The sequence below is a fragment of the Tamandua tetradactyla genome, chromosome 13 (genome assembly GCF_023851605.1).
Source record: "Tamandua tetradactyla isolate mTamTet1 chromosome 13, mTamTet1.pri, whole genome shotgun sequence".
Classification (NCBI taxonomy): Eukaryota; Metazoa; Chordata; class Mammalia; order Pilosa; family Myrmecophagidae; genus Tamandua; species Tamandua tetradactyla.
The window spans coordinates 74,778,636-74,804,977 of NC_135339.1; the positions used below are offsets into that span (position 1 = coordinate 74,778,636).

The 26,342-nt window shown below is 42.8% G+C and overlaps 1 protein-coding gene and 1 non-coding gene across 6 annotated transcripts in view; one reads left to right on the forward strand and one right to left on the reverse strand.

Moving 5' to 3' along the window:
- VTI1A (vesicle transport through interaction with t-SNAREs 1A) overlaps positions 1–26,342 on the forward strand; it is a 380,272-nt gene that overhangs the window by 321,785 nt on the left and 32,145 nt on the right. The window contains exons 9-10 of one of the 5 annotated variants that reach the window (XR_013161751.1): positions 7–8,099; positions 8,180–8,345. The exons of 3 other annotated variants lie outside the window; for them this stretch is intronic. The gene's annotated coding sequence lies outside the window, so the exon portion shown is untranslated. Of the gene's footprint in view, positions 1–6; positions 8,346–26,342 lie in introns of all 5 variants that reach the window. One more of the 5 variants, XR_013161750.1, reaches the window with a different exon arrangement.
- LOC143654682 (U7 small nuclear RNA) lies at positions 4,001–4,062 on the reverse strand. Its single transcript, XR_013161878.1, has one exon. It is a non-coding gene; the product is annotated as a U7 small nuclear RNA (small nuclear RNA).

The window sequence follows — 26,342 nt, forward strand, 5'->3', positions numbered from 1 at the left end:
CTCCAGCATGTTTTTCAGTATGCTGAGACAGGTTGGCCTAGGAGGGCAGTCGGCCTGTCTGCAGAGTCAGCTTGGCTTGCATACCAGGGGCAGATTTTCTTCAGAGACAGACAGCGAGATGATCTGATTGGCTCAGATCCAGAGCATGCTCACAAGGGCTTCTTTGATGAAAGCTTTCTTGGTAAGTACCGTACCAAAAGCAGCCTGCCACCCTCCTTTCAAAGATACCCATTTAGAGTAATTCCCAGAAAGGGAAAAAACAGCAAGAAAAAAAAAGCAGGAGGGAGGGGAGGAGAGAGAGACCTGACCTACAGATTACCGCAAGAATAATTATGCTCCCCGGCATAGAGAGGGGGGGAAAAGTTGTTACAAGTGAACTTCGGGATGTTGAAGTAGCTGGTTGGCAACTCTGCAGGAACATAAGGAATGTGCAATTAAGCTCATTAAAACATCACCATTATGCTTATCAATCTTTTTCCAGAAGGGATGGGGTGGAGCAGTGTGTTAGGGCATAGCCGCTTTTGCAGATAAAGATCCAGGGCTACCTTGTTGCTTCCCTCAACAAACAAAATGAGCTGTTCAGTTCCATGCAATAGTCACAGTTAGGCGACCTGACTCCGAGGAACCCTGGAGTGGCGCCTGCACGTTGGGAAAGCCATCCAGAAGGCTGGCTTCTTCCAGCTGGCATCCCTCCTTTGATATGATCCCTGTCCGACAAACAAGTCTTTATTACGCGCCTACTCCATGCCCGATTCTGGTGTTAAGGAAAATTCAGAAATATATATGATGTGAGTCCGCTTTCTAGGGAGTAGCTTGGTTGGGGAAGTGAGACCTAGTCGTTCATTCGTGCATGCCACAAATATTTATTGAGCCACAGCCACTTGCTCTGCCAGGTGCTGTGGGTGCAGGGGTAGCCAAGGAGGACATAGCACGTGCCCCCCCCCATCTAGCAGGAGACTGTCAGCCAAATGCGCTGTCCCTGGTGAGGGACTGCCGCGTGACGATGCAGGGAGCAGCTCAGGCCAGGTGCAGCGGGAGCACCAGGTGGCAGTAACTGCCCCAGACCAAAGGTGCTCGCTGTCCATGTTAGATTTTAAGCCCCTTGAGGAAATACTTTTGTCTTTTTTTTCCTCTTTCTTTGCTGCTATTGTTAATGACATTTTTGTATGCAAATGATGTGTTTATTATTGAAAATTAATAACGCAGAAAAATATAAAAAGAAAATTAAAATCGCTTGTGGTCTGTCCACCCAAATATACCCACTCTAACATTTAGATTTCTTCCAGTCTTTTCTTTATAGCAAAATCATATAAAGGAATGATTTTCTATTTTTTTCCACTTGACATCTTGTGACCATTTTCCATATCATTAAATGCACTTTCAACCATTGTTTAAAATTGAGCTTTTCCTCTGTTCCGGACATTTTGTTTGTTTACCGTTTTTCATAATTATAAATAGTATCATCCTGAGTATCTTGGTACACAAGTAAGAACTGTCCCTTATTTCATTTCCCAATAGTTATTTGCCAATAGCAGGTATGCAATAACTACGTGTGAAAACAAAGGAAAGCTATACACAGAATATAACTGTGGGCCCCACGCTGGAAGGTAAATGAATCTGGAGAACAGGGAGTTGACTGTGGGTTAGAGTGAACCAGAAGGCTTCACAGAGAAGGTGGGAATTGAATGGGGGTGATCCAGTTTTCTAGAGGTCCGTTTTTCTGTGGATTGTCTCAAAGCATGCAGCCTGCGCATTGTTCTGAACTTCTGTAAGGAGCACTTCTTTTGCTTTACCAGCTCAGACCTGGAGACCTTCATCACCCACTTCTATACCACATCTCCACGTCTCAAGCTCTAGTTCAGTGATCCTCAAATATTTCTCTGCATCAGAATCACCTGAGGTATGAGCTAACAAGACCCCTGGGCTCCATCGCAGATCTGGTAAATCAGAACCAGGGGGAAAGGACCAGGACTCTCCACTTTTAAAAAGCACCCTAAGGTGCTTCCAGTGCAAAAGGTCCAAGACTTAATGGTGCAGGAGGAAGGACTGGCTGCATCCGTGATGCTGGGGGCACGGTGGTTAAGCACAGTGGCTCATGGGCACAGAGGTGTGGACTCTGACACTGGCCCTGCCACTCACCGCTGTGTGGACTTGGGCGAGTCACTTGACTCACTGAGATTGTCTCCCTTGTACTTAAATGGATGATACAAGAATATTCCTCCAAAAATGGCTGTGAGAACTAAATGAGATGACTTGAGGTGCTTAGCCCAACCTGTAACCAGTTTTCAATGAATATTTTGGTAGTTATTATTATTGTTCATATGTACCATTTCCCTCTCAAACGTGAGCAGCAATTGGCACCCTTCCTTCTCATCTGTTTCATCTGCTTGGAGCTGAGCTCACCATTCACACCCAGCAACTCTCCCACTCTGGCTCCTCCCACACCTTCAGCTGGTTCCTATTCTGCTTCCCAAGCCCTAGCACCTGGAAAAGAAGGCAGCCATGGCGCCGATCGATAGAGATGCATCCTTGGTTGGGAGCCAGGCTAAGCTCAGGTGGGAGGGAAAGATAAGCCAGAGGAAATGCTGATTTGAAGAGGTGTGACTGGAGGTATACCAGTACTCTCCGAAACTGGAAGGAGCCAGCTGGAACTTTCATTCCTGGTTTGATCGAGGTTGTGGAGAAATGGACCCCAAAGGTCTTTCAATGGAAACCTTGGTTTTGGGTTTCATATATTAGCTGTAGTTAAAGCCAAATGTTCATTCCACTCAAATTGTATGGGTGGATAACTTTCCTCCCACTGTTGAAGTATCGTGTTTTTAGCTGCTAATAAACTTAATAAAATCCATTTCTGGTTTCCCCTGGTGGATGAAGTTAATTCACATGCACTGCTGAACCAATGTCGACTGACACTGTTTTCGAAAGTATTTTTGTTGGAAACAGAAAACGGACACAGTTCAACTGCAGAACACTTTTCAAAAAGGCTTCTTTTCTCCCTCTCGGGCTCGCAGAGAGCCATTTGAATTCAGGGAATCCTCCCAGTCAATCATAACACCTACACAAAATATGAAGGAATTTTGTTTTATTGGCTCAAGAGGCAGAGTCAAAGGAACTGCATGCTTTTCCACTCCCACAGATGCTCCCACCTTCCCCAGGACCCACCTAGCACCCCACCCCCACCCCCCCAGCGCCACTAATGGCCCAGTTTCCTCCCTGTTCCGGTGCTCCAAGTCTGCCTGTATCAGAAGGCTTGGGGAGCACTGCCAGGATCTAACCCCCAAGTATTCTCAGAGCCCTGGGGGACTGGAGTGGATGCTGTTGTCAAACAAACAAAAATGCCCCCAGGAGTGACTGGCAGCTCCCGCTATGGAGAGCAGCACAAGGGCTGAGCCATCTAAGCCTGGGTTGAAAAGAGCCAGAATTAAAGAAGATGAATAACAAAGATATAAACAAGGGAAACTCAGGATAGGTCCACATGAAGAAACAGAGTCCAGGGAGGAGGAAATCGATGTTTGTACAATTTCAAGCCAGCCTGTACCATTCTGAAATTTTAAAGCGTGGTATTGAGCTCCATCCCTCGGCCTCATGTTTGGGGCATGTTTTAACAGTGCGGGTATATTGGGGTGGGGCAGAGATGACATTTCGTTTTTTAAAAAAAACAAAAAGTTGGAAAACAATCCAAACATTTGTAGATCCGCAAGACTAAGTTCACGCTGGATTTAAGATTGCACAGATAGGCCTCGGTGCCCTTCCTTGTCAGGCCTGCTGTAGTCTAGTGAGAACTGAGTCCATTTTAGACGTGCGCGTTTAAAGCTTTCTTTGTCTCTTTAACGTCAAAAAAAGATGGAGGGGACCGCTTAGTTAGACTTCTGCATACCATGTCCAACCAGGTGTCTTAAGGAATATGCTGCTTTTTTGCTTTTTGGGGGGTTGCATGGACCAGGACTCGAACCTGGGTCTCCCGCATTCTGCTGTTTTTCTTTTTTTCTTTCTTTATTTTTAGGGTTTTCCAGCTAAGGCCAGAAGCCCTACTTGACAAATTCTAAAAGAACTGCAACACTCTGCTGCTTTTTAACAAAGCAATTGCAAGGTCTTTGCTCTTGGCTAAGGTGAAAAACTGGAAAATCACCATACCATGCTCATGTTTGCTGAAGTGATCACCCTTAGAATATGTGGGCCTCCTTTCCTGATACAATCAGTGCAGCCCTTTTGAATGGAGTTGTCTTAAAAACACAGATATAGGCGAGGTTTGTTTTAATTTAGGCCTAACAGCTTTAGGCTCACCCCTCCAGACCATCTCATCAGGCTTTTGTACAAACAAGGACTTACACAGAACTCCCCTTATGATGGTGACTCGGACTGGGGGCGAGGGGGGCCTTGTTTGGTTGATTGAGTTATGATTGTATAGGGAACAAATGAAGGCTTTCTTTCCTTGAAACATAACGGTTATGTCTTACTCTCACGAATAATGGCACATTTTCTTTAAAAAAAATATTTACACAGCCTGATGTTATTCTTAATGTCAATGCAATGTGTTACCTCTAGGTTGAAATCCAGTTTTAATCCTATAAGCTAGAAAAATACATTCGATTCTATACAATCGAGTTTCAAAAGTGTTGATTCTGTTGTGATATTTATTGCCAGCGCTGTGTTCTCTCCCTCCCACTCCCCCACTTTCTCTCTCTCTCTCTCTGTCTCTCTCTCTCTATCATTATGAACTAAATTGATTTAATGTATATACCTGTCTATCTATGGGCTGTATCTGTACACACGTAGCGCTTTAGTCCATGCTGTAAGAAACGATCTTACTTTATTTTCTGGCTATCCACTCAGAGATTTCAATAAACTCTTTTACAATGAACTGATTCACTGCAGCCCTGGACAGTATCATGCCTTCCCTGCCTTCCTCCCCCAAGAAGTTTAATGGCTGTTCTTTGACAGTTCGTGCACTGGGTACATTATGGTTTTATTTACTAGATTGTATTTAAAGTCTCTTGTAAATAAAATGGATTGGAAAGTTTCAGTGATGGGGAAGTAATGTGTTTGCAGCTGTGGGGTGGCCAAAGCTCGGGTTCTCGATGCCGTGGGTCTTATTTCATACGCCCTTAAGGGCTGCAGGCGCATTCTCTGGAGTTTTGCTCACTGAGTATGCGAGAATGGCTCGTACTGCAGCCAGAGTTCCAGATGCAACTTTACAGCTGCAAGGTATAAAAGGCGAGGGCCAAAAAAAAAGTGAAATTGTACATAACTAGTTGAGAAATGTTTTTTTGTTGTTGTTTGGTTTTTTTTCTCCCCCCTGAAATGGAAAGCAGATAGCAGTCCAGAAACAGGGAGACAAAGGGAAGTGGTAACAAATTGGAATAGGAGCCACTGTTAAGACTGCTTAAAGTGAATTTGAAAGGAATTTGGCTGTGTTTTAGGACCTGGGTGATTTTTTTTTAATTTCCCAATTCCATCTTTAACCGTGGTTAGGTTCTGCAAGGATATTTGGGTAGGAGATTTGAATTAGGACATTATAACATCAACAGGACTCATTTTACTAAACTAATTTGACATTTCAAAAAGGATCATAGGTTTTCCAGTGCCTGCCCATGCAAAAAAAAAACATAGATCATTGTAATTATGCAAGAGATATGCAATCATTGGTTCTCAATATACTAATTTCTCATTAATAGCTACTTGGAATAGAGTTGTTGAATATGAGGCTGTCAACCATTGCCTGAAAATGAATATTTTCACTTGAAAACATGATTTACTTTTACTTCCAGTGGCTCCCCAGAATTGACTCAAGGGCAGGGGAGCCTGGACAGTGGTCCCCTTTGGGCTCTGGGACCATGTCTCCAGCACATGTAATCAATCAAAACATTTGACTCGCATTGATCTGGCTCATCACAGCCAGAAGATCTGGGGCAAGGATAGTTTAAAACAAAATTAAAAAAAATTTAAAGGTTTTGCATATTCTCAGCCTTCCTTTGGGCGCGGTGAATTCTACACAGATGGCCTCTGCCACTTGCCACCAAGCCCAGAAACCCATTCGCAGTGCCAATTTGGTTAGGAGAGAGTGGACGACTGAACAGGTGGCCTCTTGCTAGTTTAAAAACGGACCACTGTCCTTTATGAGTCACTCATCTTAAGCATAACTTTATCCGCCCCACCCATGCTCAGGTGATAAGGTCATATTGAGCTCTTGCTTCTTTTTCTTTGTGACTTTGTGAAGTAAATGTCATGGCCTGGTGCATGTGGGACAAATACTCTACTGAGTTATGAGACCTTTTAGTCCTATGTTGAGGAGTTTTGTGCATTATTTTATAAATCCTCTTTGTTAAGAACCTCTTATCCTTAGACCTCATCTCAAGATGGCTATCAGGCATTTGTTTTGTTAAAATATGCTGCAAGGTCACTGAGTCTCTGACTCTAACCTCCAGCCTCCCTCTTTTACCCCTGCTGCCAGATGACACACCAAAAACGTGATGAACTGAGTGGCCAGTGTATTGGCATGTACAACACTTGCCTCTTCTCAGTGGGTTTATCCCACTGATTTTTTTTGCACAGCTTTGCCTTTTCTGGAAAACAGTGGGCCAAGAATCTGTAGGGTTTCAGGGAGAGAAAAAGAGAAGTAGAAGGAAAGATTTTATTTGGTTGTAATTTTGTCTGCCGATGGCAGTGTCCCCAGCCTCCCTGGGAGTTACTTAGAGGCTCCCCATGGACAAGACACCCAACCTGCAGCCTCTGTGATGGTTGCTCACTCTCCGAGGATGTGGAACCCTGCGAAATTCTTAGTGAAGGTGAGGAATTTTTCCTCTTCTCTGCCAGAAATTCTTGAATGCGGTTTGCATGCATGTTATCAGGCACCAGCTACTTAATCCTAATCAGTGCCTGTAATACTTGATGTGTGGGTCGTTGCAGCCAGCTGCAGGCAATTCTTGATTGTCTATGGGAATGGAGAGGACTTGAGGCATGGTTAATCCAAATCAGCGAATAATGCAAGAGTCATATTTTGAGAATTATATTTGGTTATAAAAGTGATTTACCTTCCTACTTATATTTTGCTTAAGATGAACATAATTTTTTAAATATAATGTTACATTTTAATTTTTTATATTCTATCAAGTGATGCACTGAAAAGAAATTAGAAAATTATAGAAAAATAGGAAGAAAAAAGATCACATGTAATCATCTTATTAACAAGACTTTACTCAATGTATGCCTAGACTTTTTTTCCTCTGGATATGTGCATGTATAGATGTCAATTTAAAATGAACTGTTTTTCATTTTCTAAATATTGTGATCATTGTGCCACATCAATTAATACATACCAACTCTTCATTTTGATTGACTGCATGGTGCTCCATATTATGGATGCACCACAGTACACTTACACTAATATCTAGTGATGCAAATTTATATTATTTCAAAATTGTATCTATAACAGTGTTACAATGTACAACCTTGTACAAACAGATGCTGTATGCGAATGTACTAATATATATTTAGAGATAATGACTACTGGGGTCATTTTAAGTCTTGAAAGTTATGTCAAACTGCACTCCAAAAAAGCTGCACACACCCATGCTTCCACTATAGTGATTAGCCCCATACTTTGCTGGGTACTATAGTGCCCTTTAATCGAGCCACCTGATAAGTGAAAAAACAAAAACAAAAAAGGGACATCTAATTGTTTAACTGTTTATTTACTGGTTGAGTTTGAGCGTGCTGAAATATTTGACACTTCTATTTCTTTTGTAAGTTACCTGTTCATATCTTATAACCCATTCCTTCTATAACAATATTTAGTTGTCCCTTTTCATTTTATCTTCCTTTATTTTTAATTTATTGAGCCTCTGTTATGTGCTAAGCACTGTTTGGAGCTAAAGAAATAATGATGAGCAGGAAAAAAAGCTCAGTTCCTGCCCCCAGGGAGCTTACGGATGGTGGGGAAAATAGGCAGTAATCAAATAGTCACCCAAAGATAATAGTGCAATTGTGATGCAGGCCACCAGGGAGCACTTGGTGGGGCAGTAGGACCGTGTCATAGGCCAGGGGTTCCCCCACTTTATCAGGCATCAGCAAGCCCTGACTGCAGAGCGCAGAATGCACAGGTGGCAGATCCCACCTCCAGATTCTGTGAGTTAGTAGGTTAGTAGTAGCCTGAGAATTTGCTTTTCTGACAAGCCCCTAGGTGATGCTGATGCTACTGGTCGAGAGAGCCTCCTGGTGTAGAGATTTCACCTGGACGGGGAGGCCAAAGCAGGTTTCCTGAGGAAGTGATGCCCCTGTTAGAGAACAGTGCTTGTGCAAGAGCCCTGTGTTGAGAGGGCTTGCGGAGAGGACAAGGGATGGAGAAGGTAAGCCACCATGTATGGAGAGGAGGCAGAAGGAAGAGAGTGGTAGGAGGTGAGGCTGGACCAGTAGCCAGGGCCAGACCAGGTCAACATAATAGGATGTGTAGGGCTGTTAAGCATAACAGGAAACCTTAGGCAATGAGGAAGGTTGCTTTGTAGAAAGAAACAAAAGTTGAAGTTAAAAATTGACTATCAGTTATACTGATACATAAATAATGAAAAGCTTAGTAGGTAAGAGGCAAGTACTCTCAAAGATAAACATCATTATTACAGAATAATCTTAAATTTCTCTTAATAAACCTTGCTAAACTTCACTAAAAGCTTATTTATAAATTTAGATTCAATTATAACCCTACATTCAATAGTTGGAAGAGAGGCTTTTCCTGCGAGCAGTTAGCATCTGATTCTTATTTGCTGGTTGCTCCAGGCAACCACACCTGAAGATAACTCCATTGTATCCAAATTAATGGTCAACAGGAAAATCAGGCCATAGATTCCCACTGGGAAGAAGAAAGTATTAGTGCCCTTCAAAAGGGAGAGAAAAATATGTGTTTCTGATTAATAAAAAGTGGCCAGAGGATCCTGAAGTAAATCAGCCTAAAACCTCTCATTTGATTCCTGCCGTAAGGAAGAGAGGAAGGGGGGCTCTTAGCAAGTGCTGGAAAGTGCATCCTCTGTGCTTCTTCCTAAACCATGTCCTTTGGTAGCTGAGGGAAAAGGAAACTTAAGATGGTATACGTATTCATCGGTTATTTAAGAAACTGTGAGGTTGTTTTTGTGGCAGATAAAATGGATGAGATGGAAGCCAGAGATTTTCTTTCTTTGAAGCCAAAAAGAGAAAAACAGAAAAAGCAGGACGAGGATCCAAAGCAGTTGTAGTTTAGTGAGAAAGGTGTAGCAATGTTTTCTTTAAATCTTGTTCCATACTCAGTACATATCCTTCAATTAGAGGTTAAAAGCTGCTAGTTTCTTAGCCATATGAATTTTTATTCTTTAAAAGGGAAATGAATAGGAATGCAGGTTTATTTTCAGTTTGTCAAGATATATGTCTTAAACCTGACCTTTGAGTCACTCTTTTTGTATTTTAATTCTCATAACCTTTGGGGTAAGTACATTTATCATCTCCTTTTACAGAGGGTAAAAGATTTTAATAACTTGCCCCAAGTCATACAGCAAGGAATCTAGATTCTGAGCCCAGGCAATCTGACCTCCCTCAAACCATGGGACTATCCTGCCTCCCACGTCACCTGGGAGCCAACCCTAATTTCTAATTCCTACTTCACCTGGGGTCAGCAAACCTAATTGCAGACTTAGTCCGGAAAAAGAAATAAGTGCCTGTAAAGTGCTGAGTATAAAGTAAAAGCTATCAGGGCGGGCCATGGTGGCTCAGCAGGCAGAGTTCTCGACTGCCATTCCAGAGACCGGACTTCCGTTCCGGGTGCCTGCCCATATTTTTTTCTTAAAAAAAATGAAAAGCTATCAGATCAAAAACACAGGTAGAGAAATCATTGCAGTGTGTTGTGCAAACACATATTTGTCTTAGTCCTGAAAACAGGGAGGCTTCGATCGATAACGAAAGTATGAAACATGATGGAACCGTGGGAGGAGGGGCACTGAGGGTATTCAACTAAAGTGGCCTGGCTGCTGCCCTCTTTTCCTTCCCTCCTTCCTCCCTCCCTTCCTATTTCTCTGCATTCTCCTCATTTTCTTAGCTACAATTAAAAAATAATTTCAAAAAGTATTTGAAGATCAATGGGGCATGTAACCAACTTACTTTAAACACAGACTCCACACAAGGCACACTGAGGGTCTGTGAAGCTCAGAATGTTCTGGGCCCCCAGCCCCTTCCGGGGGCCAGTCTTGCTACCAGGCATCTGGGGGAGGGTGAATTGCACTCTTTGGGTGACTTTTGGTTTTCTTTTTGCTGAATCTAGCAAAGGAGTAGGTGGATGGGGCAGCTTCAGGGTGTCTGGGAAAATCAGGATATGGCAGTGTTGGGGTCCTGATCTCCAGAAGCTCAGATAAAATACATGGCCATGCTTTGTGCCCTGTGCCGTGAGGACATGTGTGCCATGGAGGAGTGGCCCACATTACTGCCCCCTTGCATCCCGAGGCCCTTCCTGGGACTTCTGTGCCATCTCCTTTCCCACCCCAACTCCACGTGACAGGTGACAAAGGCTGGCCTCCCTCACAGACCCTTTCTTTCTCTACCCCACATATTCCATATCCTATTTTGACCTACAGTGGCTTGCCACTCCATGCAGATATCTGAAAAGAGAATGAAGTGATTTACATAATTAAAGCAAATTGCTTGACGAGTGTGAGGAGCCATTGTTGTGGTATAATGGAATGATTTAGATGCTCTGTGAGACACAAGGCTGGGGGGAAAGCAGCTCCTCCACCCTGGAAATGTAATTACTGCTTGACAAAGCCCTTCCTGGAGAGACTAGGTTGAATTGAGCAGAACATGGAAGTTGTCTCTGGAAGAAAGTGTAAAGACAAAATAGGAGACTCTTAATTTCTCAAGTCGGCTTTCTCAACTTTAAGCATATGATGTAATTCCTGGTGCAAATGCTAAAGCCCAAGGAAATAGTTGGTGTCCTGGTGTCCCCACACTAACCATTCGCCAGTTTACCATTACATTTGGGAGTTTTGTTGATTGATTTTGTTTGGTTTTGTATATGTTTCCACCCCCTACCTTTTCTGGTTCTCCGATGCCAAAGAGAAAGCATCTTCAGAAACTACATTAGGATTTCAGATTAAAGGAGATGAAATAGATGTGAGCATTAAACAACTAAATGTAGTGTGTGATCCTAGATTGAATCCTGGAAAAGGGTTGGATACAGGGGAAAAATATAAAGCACATTGTTAGGACAATTGGCAGAATTTGAATATGGGCTGTCAATAGATTTTTTTAAACATTTTTTATTGTGAAATATAACATATATACAAAAAAAGCAATAAAATTTAAAACACATTTTAACAATTAGTCATAAAACCGATTTCAGAATTTCTGTGGGTTACAGTTCCACAATTTCAGGGTTTTCCTTCTAGCTGCTCCAAGACACTAGAAATTAAGAAGAAATATCAATATAGTGATTCAGCAGTCCTACTCATTTGCTGAAATCCTAACTTCTCTGTTATAACTCCCCCTTCTCCTTTGATCCTTCTGCCAATCTTAGGGGTATTTGTGCTATGCTCATTCCAGCTTTTTTCTTGTTGAAAAGAGGTGTCAACAATATGGGGTAGGGAAATGGAATCAGTTGATGTTCTTAGAGAGATTGGCACCTCTGGGTTTTCGGATTTATCTGGCCTAAAAAGTTAGTGTATATAACTTTTATAGGCTCTCAGATAGAGCCCTGGGTGTTTTTTAGGGTTCACAGGAGTAGCTTTGATTGGGGTTTGGCTAACTTTGGCAATTAGCAATATCTAGCTGAAGCTTATATAAGAGTAGCCTCCAAAATAGCCTCTTGACTCTATCTGAACTCTTCTTATCCACTGATAACCTTATTTTGTTACAATTTCTTTTCCTGTTTTGGTCAGGAAGACACTGTCTCTCCCACAGTGCAAGGGCCAAACTCGTCCCTGGGAGTCTTGTCCCACGTTGCCAGGGAGGCTCACACCCGTGGACATCATGTCCCAGCGTGGTGGGGGTGGTAAGGATTTTAGTTGCAGATTTGGGCTTAAAGACAGAGAGGCCACAACAGGTATGCTTAGCTTCTCTGCTACAGAAATAAGTTTCATAAGAACAATCCTCAAGATCAAGGGCTTGCCCTATTGACTTGAGAGTTCTGAGTGTTTGAGAGACTATCCAGTGCCCCCCGGGTGGGGGAAAAGTTTAATAGTTCCATATTTTTTCTCCAGTCCCTGAAGGGAGTTTGCCAATACTTTTTAAATATCTCCCCAATATACTCTGGGATGTATCTTGGAATTACATGAAGCTATACTGAATTACAAGCCCTTGTTCCCATTCTGGGCTCCTGTATTTGGGTTGTTTAAATGAACTATCCACACAGTTGAGTTAGATTGTGTGCTACAGAAACTTTAGGCTTTAGATAAAATAAATCTCTCTTCCTTTGTTCTCATACAGTAGGCGAAGTTCTAAAATACAGACATTGTCATCCTTTTCCCTGTGTGTCGACTGGATATTAATATTATATCGTCAAATTTCCTGGCTTTGCCAAATGTGTTATGGTAACATACGGGTCATGATGTTTGTTCCCAATGATATATGCATTTATGTAGACAGAGAGAATGATAATGCTTGTGGGGTGAAATAATAGTAATCAGTAAATCTAGGTAAAGGGAAGAAGAGCTCTTTTATTGTTCTTGCAACTTTCCTGAAGACTTTGAAATTATTTCAGAATAAGAAGTTAAAATACAAACACTTTAAGAAGTAACTCTGACTTTGTAGGACTGACAATTACTCATTTCTTAAAAGAAAAATGTGAAGGGTTAGAAAAAGGAAATAACGTACACACTCCAAATAATTTTTGTGTGAAGTAGAGAGAGCTGAAATTTGCAATTAGTTATATCTACAAGTGAAATGGAAATCCAGCTCACCACCATAGCCCTGCTGACTTCAGAACACAGGCCTTGCCTGGGCCACAACATGGGGTGTGGCTATCTGAGGAGCTTCATCATAACGTTATCACAACTAGAAAGGAAGCCCTTCCCGTGCATGGAAGGATTCCATGCATGCTCTGATGGTGTCAGGGAAGCTTGTGTCATTTAATTTGTAGGGTCTCTTTGTTTCCTGTTCTCAGAAGAATATGAGTTGACTTGGAATCCAAGTGTGTTTGGAATGTTAAATGAGACCATGGCATTTCCCTGCCCTGAAATCTTTAACAAGCCACTTACCAGCAACAGTCTCCAAGATTGTAACTGCATGTACCCCTGGTCCCACCCTCATCTATGAGCTGGATGTCCTGGGCCAGGTGGAGCAGTGAAGAGGCCCACATGCCCAACACGTGTCTCCCTTAGATCCCGCGTTGGTGTAGCATGAAGCTTGAAGGTTTGGGTGTTATTGACAAGGATTTCTTTGCTGCTTGGTAACAGCACAATCCATGCATCCATGCATCCCCTTGCTATGCATAGTATTTGGAAAGGTATACGGCAAAATCCAGGTGCCTCACCTTGCTTTTACCCTCCTGTTGGAATACGCCAACGCTTAGGACAGAACCTATTAGAGTAGATAGGGACCTACGAAGGGGTCCAATTCAGAGGTGGCATATTCAGATGCCTATGGGAGGCAGGGAGGTACCACAGGTGAGTAAAGTGAGCCAGGAGATGATGAGGAAAACTGAAGAGCAAGTGTCCTATGAAAAGGGCTTCTTGGAATCCGTTCCACTGTTGCCGTGGAAAACATGGGCATGCTGGGATTAGATCTTCTGCACTTTCTAGAATGTCAGAATACCAGTTTACAAATCTCCCCATTTGTAAATATTGGCAATACATTATTAAAAACAAAACTTGCCAAACTAATATGCAGGGGGGTATTTGGTCTTGGGTGCCCAGTCGCCAACCTCCTCATCTAATCCAACCCACGCATATTGCACATATGACAATTCTGTACCACAGACAGTTACTGAACTTCTACAGGGTGCTGGCACCCAGAGAGGATAAGTGACTGACCAAAGAACACACAACAAATTAAAGGCAGAGACAGGAACACTACATAAAGGTGCTAAACTTGTATAGCAAGTTTAATGATTTGACATGAAAACAAAAATTAGGCTACAAGATACAGCTTCATAAACTGGAGGAATTAATTCCAAATGTATTTTCAAAGAAAATTACTTCCATAGCTAAATCCCGTAACACCCTACTTCTACCACATGTTTTTTAGAAATGCCTTCTTAAAACTTGCCGAGTGTGTTTCTTCCTAACCACAAAATAATTTTCAGAAACAAAGAGGTTTAAAGATGGGGTTCACAATGTCAGCTACAGCTGCTACAGGAGAAAAAAATGCACCACTCCCTGCTCCCCAAGCCTCATTTTTAAATGAATTACTTTAAAAATAATCAGGATAAATAAGACTTCCCTCTAAAGAAGTTTCTGTCTTTCTCAGCAATCACTTTGGGTGGTTTAGAATGTAGAGGCCTTCAGGATTCTCCAGGACCCACGAACAAACAGAGGATTCCTTGAGTCCATACCCTGGCTTTCATTCCAGTGCAGCACATAACTGACTTCACATGTGCCCAGATTCTCATGAGCTGGACTTGGGTTCCAGTCCAGACTCTACCCCTTAGTCACAGTGCTACCTCCAACAAGTTACCTATATGCCTCGTCTTCAATGGAGATAATAATGCCACCTGTCTTGTAGAGCAGTTGTAAGAATGAAATGAGATTACCTCTGTATAGCACTTAGCATAGAGCCTGGTGTGTAGTATGTAATGAAAATTGGCAACTCTCAGTCCTGGCACCCCTTCTTCCCATCATTTAAGGAAAGAATGGAGAAAGCACTTATGAAACGAGCACACCTCTGCCAAGTGAGGCAGATTGTTCTAGTTTGCTAGCTGCCAGAATGCAATATACCAGAAACGGAATGGCTTTTTAAAAGGGGAATTTAGTAAGTTGCTTGTTTACAGTTCTAAGGCCAAGAAAATTGTTCAATTGCAAATCTATAGAAATGTCCAATCAAAGGCATCCAGGGAAAGATACCTTGGTTCAAGAAGGCCAATGAAGTTCAGGGTTTTTCTCTCAAGTGAGAAGGCACATGGTGAACACAGTCACAGTTTCTCTCTCAGCTGGAAGGGCACATGGCGAGCAAAGCATCATCTGCTAGCTTTCTCTCCTGGCTTCCTGTTTCATGAAGCTCCCCAGGAGGCATTTTCCTTCATCTGCAAAGGTTGCTGGCTTGTGGGCTCTCTGCTTCTCGTGGCTATGTCGTTCTTCTCTGTTCTCTCTGAATCTCTCATTCTCCAAAATGTTTCCTCTTTTTATAGGACTCAAGTAAACCAATCAAGACCCACCCAAATGGGTGGAGACACGCCTCCCCTAATCCAGTTTAACAACCACTCTTGATTGGGTTACATCTCCAGGGAGATGATCTAATTACATACAGTATTGAATAGGGATTATTCTGCCTTTACGAAATGAGATTTTGATTAAAACATGGTTTTTCAAGGGTACATACATCCTTTCAAACCAGCACACAGACCATCTGAGCTGGGAAAAGGAGTGTGGGAAAAGATGTGTCCAATACATGGTGAAGCAGCTTGCTAGAACAGCTTGGTTTTTGTTTGCTTGGTTGGTTAGTTGGTTAACAGCTTAACTGAGATATAATTCACATTCCATACGATTCACCCTTCACAGCATACAATTCAATCATTTTTAATGTTTTCATAGAATTGCACAATCAGGACCATAATCAATTTTAGATATTTTTTTACTCCAAAAAGAAACCCCATACTCTTTAGCTATCATCTCCTGCACCCTCGTATATATATTTGCCTATTCTGGACATTTCCTATAAATGGAATCATACAATATGTAGTATTTTATGATCAGCTTCTTTTACTTAGCATCATGTTTTCAAGGTTCATTCATGTTGTAGCATATATCTAAGAACTTCATTCTTTTTTTTAACATTTTTATTATGAAAAATATATATATACACAAAGAAAAGAAAGAAAATGCAATACTTTTTAAAGTACACTTCAACACGTAGTTACAGATCATATTTCAGAGTTTGTTATGTGTTACCGTTTCACTATTTCAGATTCTCCCTTCTAGCTGCTCCAGAACTCTGGAGGCTAAAAGAAATATCAATGTAGTGATTCAGCAGTCATACTCATTTGTTAAATCCTATTTTCTCTGTCATAACTCTCCTTCTCCTTTGATCTGTCTTCCGATCTATAGGGATCTTTAGGCAATGCCCGTTCTGACTTTTTTCATGTTGAGAAGGGGCATCTACACTAAAGAATACAGGGATGTACTTGGTTAATAGTCTTGAAGAGGCTGGCCGTCTGGGTTTCAGGATTTATCTGGCCTAGGAACCCTTTGGAAATTATAGGTTTCAGAAAAACAAACTTGGTGCATGAAACTTTAGTCTCAGTTCAAGCCCTAGGTGTTCTTAAGAGTAAACAGGAGTGATGTTGGTTGGCAGTTAGCAGACCATGGCAATTAGCACTATCTAACTGAAGCTTGCAGAAGAGTAGCCTCCAGAATAGCCTGTTGGCTTTATTTGATCTCTGTTAGCTGCTGATGCCTATGTTATTACACTCCTTTTCTCCCTTTTGGCCAGGAAGGCATTGTCGATCCCAAGGTACTAGGGCCAGATTTATCCCTGGGAGTCATGTCCCACATTGTCAGGGAGACTTTTACCGCTGAATATCATGTCGCATGTATGGGGAGAGTAATCATTTTCCTTGCAGAGTTGGGCTTAAAAAGAGAGAGGCCACATGTGAGCAACAAGAGGTTTCCTGGAATCAACTCTTTGGCCTCATTATATAGGTAGTCTTAGCTTCTCCACCACAGAAATAAGTTTTATAAGTTGTCTGACAAACCTCAAAATCCAGGGCTTGGCCTATTTTCTTGTGAGTCCCCAATGTTTGAGAGGGAACCCAGGGTTTCCCAGATGGGAAAATTTAATAGTTCCATGTTTTCTTCCTTCAGACCCTCAAGAGACTCTGCCAATACTTTTTAATTATCAGCCCACCATTGTCTGAGATGTGTCCTGGTATTACATTAAGCTATACAGAATTACAAGGTCTTGTTCCTGTTCTGGACTCCAGAAGTTTGGGTTGTTTAAATGAGCTATCCAGACAGGTTGATACTTTTGTTTGACATAGGCAGGCTCTGGGAAATGAGCCTCGGTCTCCAGTATGGCAGGTGAGAATTCTGCCACTGAGCCACTGTTGCACCACCCAATACTTCTTTTTTTTTTTTTAATAACCAAATAATACTTGATCATATGGTTACACTGTACTTTGTTTATCCATTCATCAGTTGATAGACATTTGGTTACTTCCACCTATTGGCAATTTTGAATAATGCTGTTATGAACATTTGTGTACAAGTTTTTGCTAACACTTTCATTTCTCTTGGGTATATAGCGAGTGGTGAAAGTGCTGAGTCAGCACTCTTTAACAGTAACTCTGTTTAACTTCTTGAGAAACTGCCAGACTGTTTGCCAAAGTGACTGCACTATTTTACACTCCTACCAGCAGTGTAGGCAGGTCCTATTTCTCCACAACCTCACCAACACTTGTTATTATCTGACTTTTTTATTATTGCCATCCTACTTAGTACAAAGTAGTATTTCACTGTGGTTTTGATTTGCATTTCCCTGATGACTGATGGTGTTGAGCCTGTTTTCATGCACTTACTGGGCATTTGTACCAGCTTCTTTGGAGAAATATCTATTCAAAATCTTTGTCCGTTTTAATTGGCTTATTTGTCTTTACATTATGATAGTTCTTTGATGCAAGTCCTCTACTGAATATATGACTTGCAAATATTTTCTCCCATTTTTCTGGGTTTTCTGTTCACTTTCTTGACAGTACCCTTTGAAGCACAAAAGTTTTTGGTTTTGACAAAGTCTAGTTTATCTATTTTTGTTGTTCTTACTCATGTTTTTGGTGTTTTATCTAAGAATCCACTGCTAAACCCAAGATTAGGAAGATTTACCACTATGTTTTCTTCTAAGTGTTTTATAGTTTGGAGTCTTATATTTTGGCCTTTGATCTATTTTGAGTTAATTTTGTATATGGTGTGAGGTAAGGGTCCAACTTCATTCTTTTGCACATGGATAGCCAGTTGTACAGGCCTGTTTTTTGAAAGAAAAAAAAAGAGCTGTGGATTGGTATGGTCATCCACTAAGGCATAGCTCAGCCCAGTCCAGTTAACCTTGGAGGCCCATTGACCATTCGGAGGAAGGCTGATAACATCCTCTTTAGCAATGGAAGAGCCACTCCAGCTGTTGAAGCTTAGTCTGCTTGCCATAAAGTGTAACTCTAAAGCTCATGAAGTGCTTGCGTTAAGTAGCTGAAATAATAACCAATGGGCTAGTGACTTTCTTTCATCACTCTAATTTATAATTATCTCTTACCTTCCTACCATCTCTTGGCCTTTGGAGCAGAAGAAGCATATAGTAGAAAGAGAGTTGGCTTGATCATCAAAAGACTAAGAGCTAATTCTCTCCTTGTGACCTAAGGGAATTTGTTCAAACTCTCTAAACCTGTAGTTTTCTCTTCTCTAAAGTGAGATACTGATACCAATCTCCCTCTATCTCAAATGGATTAAAGGAAGCAATCCTAGGTGTAGGAAAGCACAGCACACCTGGTATCTAGTTGCCATGAAAAACACGTGTTGACTCCCATCATGCTTCTCTTCCCACCTCCAGTATTAATCAAGCTAAAGATTTAATGTGTGACTATTATTTCAAATCTTAGAAGCCAGAACTCTGGGATTCCAGACAAAAGAAAATTCCATGGGCATCACTCACCCACCCACCTCCATCCCCATCCCCATAAACTATCCTGTGCTGGCCCATGCCTTCACCCAGGAGCATTTGCCACAGGATATCTTAAAAAGGGATCATGTGTGGGCATACTTTGACTGGACTGAGGATGCATCAGAAGGTACCGGACCTAACTATATCTCAGTGTTGGAAGTGGTGCCTATGGTGCCTGGTGAGAGATGTTTGATTGGAAAGGCGACCTGCAGCCATAGGACTGAATCACTGCCTATCCAAAGCAGTGTAGATGAAGGAACCGAGGACCAAGAGGGATTGTCAGGGTGGGTGATTTGAGATTTACCCGTGGGCCTGAAATTCTTTCCAACTGTGCCTTGCTTTTGGGTTAAGGCCAATGCCATTGCCAGGATCCAGCATCTTACCTGGGGTGGACAGCAGTGAGTTAGTAGATGTGAAGGCATCTAGGAGGAGTGAGAACTGCAGTGCAAACCATGATGAGGCACCATAACCCAGGAGGCGTCTTTGGCATAAATTGTAGAATGTGAGAGTTGAGAGGAAGAGCCCCTAGGGATCTCCTATCTAACTCCCTCATTTTTCAAAGGAAGACTACTGAGGCTCAGAATCCCTGAGTGACTTGACCAAAGGCCAGGCAGTGGGGAGCAGCAGAGCAAGGCACCTAATACACGTGCCGTTTGGCCCCAAAGCCATGGAAACTGTAACCGAAACATTTCGATGTGGAGAAAGTGTCAACAAAGAGGCTGGGTGTTCAGGTCAGGAGCTATCCTGTGGGGGTGAAGAAAGTGGGAACAGGCTGAGGAGGAGTCTCAAAAGTGAGCAGAAGCCCCTCTGCTTCTCCTTTTTTGTTGAGGACTACTTCTTAAGCATATTCCATCTCACATAAAACATGAGAAGTGGAGGAAGGAAATCTAAGACCCAGGCCTGGCTGTGCTGCTGGCCATCCAGGGGCTCCCCAGGACCACTGCTGCCCACCTCTGAACCTTGGTCTTCTCACGTCTAATTCAACAGAAGCAAAGTGGGTGAACTCTGGAGTCCTGTGGTTCTGTCCAGTCTCCAGGAGAGAGGCCAGGTCGAGCAGGGGATAGCAAATTCATACAAGGATGAACAACTTTATGGGAACATATTTAGAAATAAGCTTGAAGTGGTGGTTTTTTAAGTTTCACCTTCTTTTTTTTTTTTGAGTGCAGCTTTTTTGGTGACATGTTTGACCAGACTAATAAAAAGTTCACAGGCCTAATGTACAATATTAGGAGATAACTGCAATGGATGAAAACCTCTTGAGTCAATTAACTCTTATTACCTGGAAACCAGTTATAAGGGGCAATAAATTATTGGGACAACACAATTAGCAGTCCCACAATAAAATGGGTTTCACATGTGTGCATGTAGAAGCCCACCCCACCCCCCACCTTTCTGGGAGCCTGTCAAGTTTAAGGGCATGTGTTTGAGAGGATTGCTGTGCCCTTTTGTGTTCATAGGTCTGTGTTAACATGCAGCAGGGCTGACATATCCCAGGCTAGACTGCAGCAATGAAATAAGCTTTCCACGCCTGGGAACAATGACGCCTGTGTCACAGCCAGTGAATGGCTGTTTCAGTACCTTGTAACTAATAGACTCTCACCAAACGTTGGTCAATCGGCTGAGTGATATTGAGACTGGGTCTTGTGATTCTGTTTAAAGACAGTTTCTAGCACCCCTACCCTCAGATTTCAGGAACTGAAATGGTTTAGTATATAGAAAGACTTTTTTTCGTCAAGCCCCAGGGTCTAGTCTGGCGTTGGCAGAGTTGAAACCAAAGAAAAGTTGTGTACTAGAGTTCTAGAAGGTATCACTATAGTAGCACATAAGCTCTGAGAGCCCCCATTGATCTCTTATGTTTGTTTTCAATCCATGAAGAAGATTCTCTTGTCCCCAAGCCGGCCCAAGCTTAGTTCAGTTAAATAATGGAAACCTAGGGCCCTTCTCACTGAATCTACAGATCATTTGCTTATTAAATAAGGAAAATACCTGAAAATTTTTTTGCAGTGATCTGAAATAACCTGGCATTTACTTCCATGGACCTTATAGGGCTGCTATCACCTGTAGCATTTTTCCTCCACTGCTGCATAACAAGCAGGATTCAAATTCCTACCAGCAAGAAAAAAGAAAGAAACAAACCCTTGGGCACACATTGTTCGTAATCAGTGTTTTATTTTTATCCTGTTGGCTCTTTCAACCACAAGCTTAAAGAATTATCAAATAAACTGGAAATACTAGACTGACCAGAACTAGGGCTAAGAAGGCAAATTTCTCCGTTGAGTAATTGCAAATGAAATAAAGAAGGAAAAATAAGTTGCCCTAGCACATAGGACTTGTGTGTGTGACCCAATTTGTGGGGGGTGGGGTGGGAAGGGGTGTTCCTTTTTTATATCCCCAGGTAATTTCGTGCTAGTCTGTCTGTGACTTCTTCAATGATGATAAATGTTCAATCTGATCTTTTAGAAGAATAAACAGTTCCTTGTTAATTAATTTATACAGCTGTCAGTGCAGCTTTCTCTCCCTCCGCACTCTAAGTGTTTCCCTGCCATAGATTTTTCTTGCCATTCCTGGCAAACCTCCAGCGAGAGCCTGGGATTTATTAGGCTGACTTGGTGCAAAGTCTATTGATTGTGGCCCCGAGGGTAATAACTAAATAGAGCCGGAGCAACAAGTCAATAACACCATTGTTGCTTTAGCCCGCATTCACTCGAGGAGTGAGATTGTTTTACAGCAGCCGAGGGTAATCACGGACAGATCAGTGTGTTCTACACGCGCTGGGCTGCGTTAGTGCCGAGGACTGTTTGAAAGCTTTCAGCCGGATCGCTGGAGACTTGGGGTGGGGTGCTGGGATTATGAACCCTCTGAACTCCTTCATTGCAGTTTAAAGGTTTCAACTTTAGTTTTTAACATCTGCTGCAACCTCGGGGAGCTCAGATGCAGGGCTGGTGCCAGGCACACAGAGGCATGGTCTGGGCCTTAGCACTAAGTGGTTTGTTCTGGGCCCTGTCCCAGAAACGATATGGCCATGAACAGAAAGATGGCCTCATCCCTGTTGTCTGTTGTCCGTCCGTCCATGCAGCCGTCTAGCCACGTGAGGTGCGAGCTGGTGGTCCCGCCCCCAGCTCATCTCCCTGAACGTGTTCAGCACTAACTTTCGGAAGAGGAGCTCCGGCAGCTCACAAGGAGGAAGTCATAATTTTATTTTTCTCTCTTCTGAAGCTTTGATTGTACTGGCTTCATTTTAAAATCCTTTTCCCCAAGTCTTGCACAAGCACGTCTTTTGAAGCTCTTCTTTCCTAATTGGTAGAACTTCCGATCCCTCACTTCCACATACTCCGTGATTGGTAATTTGCTTATAGAAAGCAGAACCCAAGTCCAGGTCTGTGCCTGGCTCTCTCGTACGTTTGGAGGAGACTAGCCAGGCCTCCTGGTAGCAACCTGGTTCTGTACCGGGAGAGCCAGAAACCCAGGAGATGGGTGCCACCATGCAGTTAGTGCTAACCAGCCTCCCGGCGCCCCGGCTCACCTTGCCTGTGTGCCATTTGCATCGCTGAGCGGGGATGGATTTCTTAGGCCCACTGAGAAAGGCACCAGGACCTTGGCCCACAGTTCAGGTCCTGAATTGATCACTGTCAAATACATGCTTTTGCTTTTCTTCAGCTGGGATGGTGGAGACAGCCACAGGGCTGTGTTACACAGAAGGTTTGTCTTTTGGGTCTTGGGCATAGAGCATTGTGGGGGGGAAAGGCAATTTCTGAGGCTATAAAGCACTAAACAAGACTTCACCATAAGGATTTTGTTTTGAATGTAAAATCAATGGTCCTTGGTGACCCTCTCATTTCCATTCCCTGCCTATGGCATTCAGAGAGCAGGGCTCACCAATTCTGGCCCAAGATCTGGGCATGCCGGGAATTCCCACCGGCCTCCCCAGGCCTTGCTGTGTTAGACACTGTGGTGTTTGTCCTCTGCCTCATCCCCAAGGTTCCCAACGAACCACCAAGTTCAATGCTGCCTGGATAGTCATTTAACCTTCACAGAGGAGAGTAGGAAGTCCTGAGGAAAGCAGGTCTCAGCAAAACCTGGAGGAGCTCACATCGCCCTTGAAAAAGGCACCCTTCAAATACATGACTTGGTGTTACCGGTCTCCTGGGCAAAGCACCAGCACATTTTCAACTCAATCCCTTGGCCTCCGTTTTCCTATTGTTGAATGGAAGAGCCTTAGAATGGCTTTGCAAAGGCCTCCTCTGAGCAACCACTTAGGTTCTTCAGCTGAAGCCCTGAGCTGGTTATCCCAACAACAGCCGTGGTAAATTATGCCTGATTGTGGCCTCCACGCCCCACAAATAACCACAATCCCCATGGATGGCCCAATCTACAATGAATCCATGTCTTTCCCAGAATGTTATTTTTTTAAAGAATTTAATTATTCTGTTACAGGACTCAGAGTTGTCCCTGTTCACTCCTAATTTTCCAAAAGAATCCTTGGCAAATCTACGACAACAGATAAAACTTTAGAGTGCTTTAAAAAACTTCTTGCAGTATGATTTCCATCCACCTTAATGAAAGCTAAAGAAGCCTAAAGCCATTCTTTCAGGAATTTTGCTTTTGAGAGTTTTGGCAAAACTAACGAAACAACATATGATGAAGGTAGGCCTCCTGCATCCCCCACTGGGAGACATAAGTAGCTGTCTCATCAGGCATTTTTTTTGTCTGAGTGAAGAAATTCCTGTTCAGTCTGCTTAGGTTCAAACCTGTGATCCAAGAATTTTCGACATACGAAGATGACCTAAGAGTCAATAAGCTTTGGCACAGGAAAGAAATATGCAAGACAAGTTCAGGAGCTATGTGACACATTTTCCTAAAAGAAAAAAAGGAATTAATGATCATCTGAGTTAATTTGTTGAATACTTTCACATTCTCAAAAAAAATGATTTTGTTTGGGTGGCTGTGGAAACCTCACATTTGCTTTATCACAACTTGAGAAGGGAAAAGAGGAAACGCACCGAAGAATAGACACATATTAGTTTCTTTGGATGATATCACCAGTATCTCATCTTGAAATTTCCAAGAGTGGAGGCCAGATATTTTTGGTGTTATGCACTCTTCTAAGTATCAGAGGGAGTTAGAACCATCTCTGGTGGAATAAACAAGGGGGTGAACAGCTGAAAAGAATAGCTTTGTGAATTTACTAGATGCTGGGAAGTCAAAGTGGTGTGTGAGGTGTAAACCAGTGGCTGCCAGAGTTATCTTTTAAAGGAAAGACTAGATTTTGACACTGAGACAAGCCCACCAATGACAATACAGTTGTGAACTGATTGGTGATTTTATTTACCTGCCACCAATAAAACATGTCTGTTGTGAATACATCTATATACGGAGGTTTCCCTCTTTTTCACCTTATGGGTCAGGTTATTCCAAACTCATACGTACACATAGACCAGTGGTATAGGAGCTGGACTTAGTTTCAGCTGTTTCAGGTCATCTGGACTTGAATTCCAAGAGTGTCCTCTAGTGTAGTAATACATGCTCACCCCCTTTTTTTTAAATAAAAAAAAGCAAAAACCTCATGTGGGAAAAATTTTCTTTGGCAATCAAATCTGCTTCAGCAACTACAGCCAGCATACGTTTTTCATTCCTTTGATTACCTTTCTTTGATTCCTATATGTTGTGGATTGGAATAACCTGAAAATAGGTATCTGAAGGATTACATATTCACAAGAGCAGGTGGGATTGGAGAGAGAAAAAATATATATTTTTAATATTGCTCTTTTCTAGAAACCCTCCTGTCCCCGACAGCCTCGTTCCTTGCTTTCATTGTGCCGTTGTTGCTAGGAGCACCTCTGTTCCTTAGATTTCACTAGACTATTTTACTGTTACAAGGTTTTTATAACTTATTCAGTTCTGAGTTATCGATATAAACTTATATGTATGCCTGGAATTTTAATGATTGAGGATTTGGGTACTGCCATGATCTTGGTGAAAAAGGAATCAATCAATTTCATTTGCAATTTTGCTTAAATGCATGCAAGGTATATTGGATTAAAACTTTGTGAGCCTTTGGAAACAAAATCAAAGGTGAGGGGCGGGCCACGGTGGCTCAGTGGCAGCGTTCTCTCCTGCCATGCTGGAGACCCGGGTTCGATTCCCGGAGCCTCCCCATGCAAAAAAAAAAAAAAAAATTAGAGGTAAGTCTGCTTTTCTCATTTGTCCTCATTCAGAAGGTGCATCCAGTTAAGGTTTCCTATAATAGCTGCTGTTTACCAAGTCCTACCTATGTGCCAGAAACTGGACTAAGAGCTTGATATGTGTTATCTCATTTAATCCTCACATTAACATTATCAAGCAGGTATTGATCTTACCATTTTATAGATTAGGAAACTAAATATAGTAAAGTTAGTGACTTTCTCAAAGCCACGTGGTTAATAGAAAACAAAATCCTCACCATGGGCCACAAAGTGGGAGCCATCTGACCTCTGGCCCCTATCCAGCTTTCCTCGGTCCCGCCATCTCCCTGCTGGCTTTCTGCTCTCTGGGCTCACTGCCTGCTCGGTTCCACCAGCATGCCACTTCAAACAACCAGCCTCGGTATCTGCCACCTGCCTGAAATCCTTCTCCTCCCACCCACTCTTCCCCTTTTACTTATAGAACCAAGTGCACCCTTCAAATCCCAATTCAACATGTCACCACTTTCGGGAAGCCCTTCCTGACTCCCTAGGTGAACTCAGTCCTATGGCGGGCACAGGGGTGCAGCCGTAAAGCTGCAAGGCATAGACCGCTCCACGTGTCGGCCCACCTCAGCCTCAAAGCTGGGTCATGCTCTTCCCGGGCAGCCCCCAGCCAATGACTGAGCGCAGTGGTGGCGTCCTAGGGCCTGGCCATTTCTGCCTCATTTGGGACTTCCTCTACCAGGCCATCTTTGCTCCAGAGCATCTCATTGGGTTACAAGACCATCAGAGCTGCATGACAAGCTGAGCCTCTGTCTGCCCTTTCCTCCTCTTCCGGTCTTTGCTTTTACAGGTGACAGCCTGAAGGCTTTCCCTGCTCATTCCTGCTTCCTTTCCATTTTCTGTGTCAGAAGTGTTACCCATCCCCATAAGTCTCTTGCATTCGTAACTCCACTTCAGGGGCTGCTTTCCTGGAAGTTTTGCTTGACATAAGTCCCCTCTTCTAGACACTCATAGAATCACACCTTTTTCCTCCGCAACACTTAACCACAGTTTGAAATTGTACATTATGTGTGTATGTGATTATTTCATTAAGATCTATAAGTTACACGAAGATAAGGATGTGTCTGATTTTGCTGTCCACGGCATCCTCAGACTTAGAACTCTTGCCTTTTGCCCCAGCGTAGAGAGACATGTCCTGAATTGGAGCCAAATCATTTCCCAGAGCCCTGCCCAGGTGCCTGTTTGACCCCATTTGTCCAGGCCGTAGCAGTGGAGCTCCGAGGCTGTAAAAGCAGCACTGATAGTGGAAAGCTGAAACCTAAAGCTGACTTGGAAGGCTTGTTGGAAAAGGACATTGCGATGAAGCTTGGATCAGGC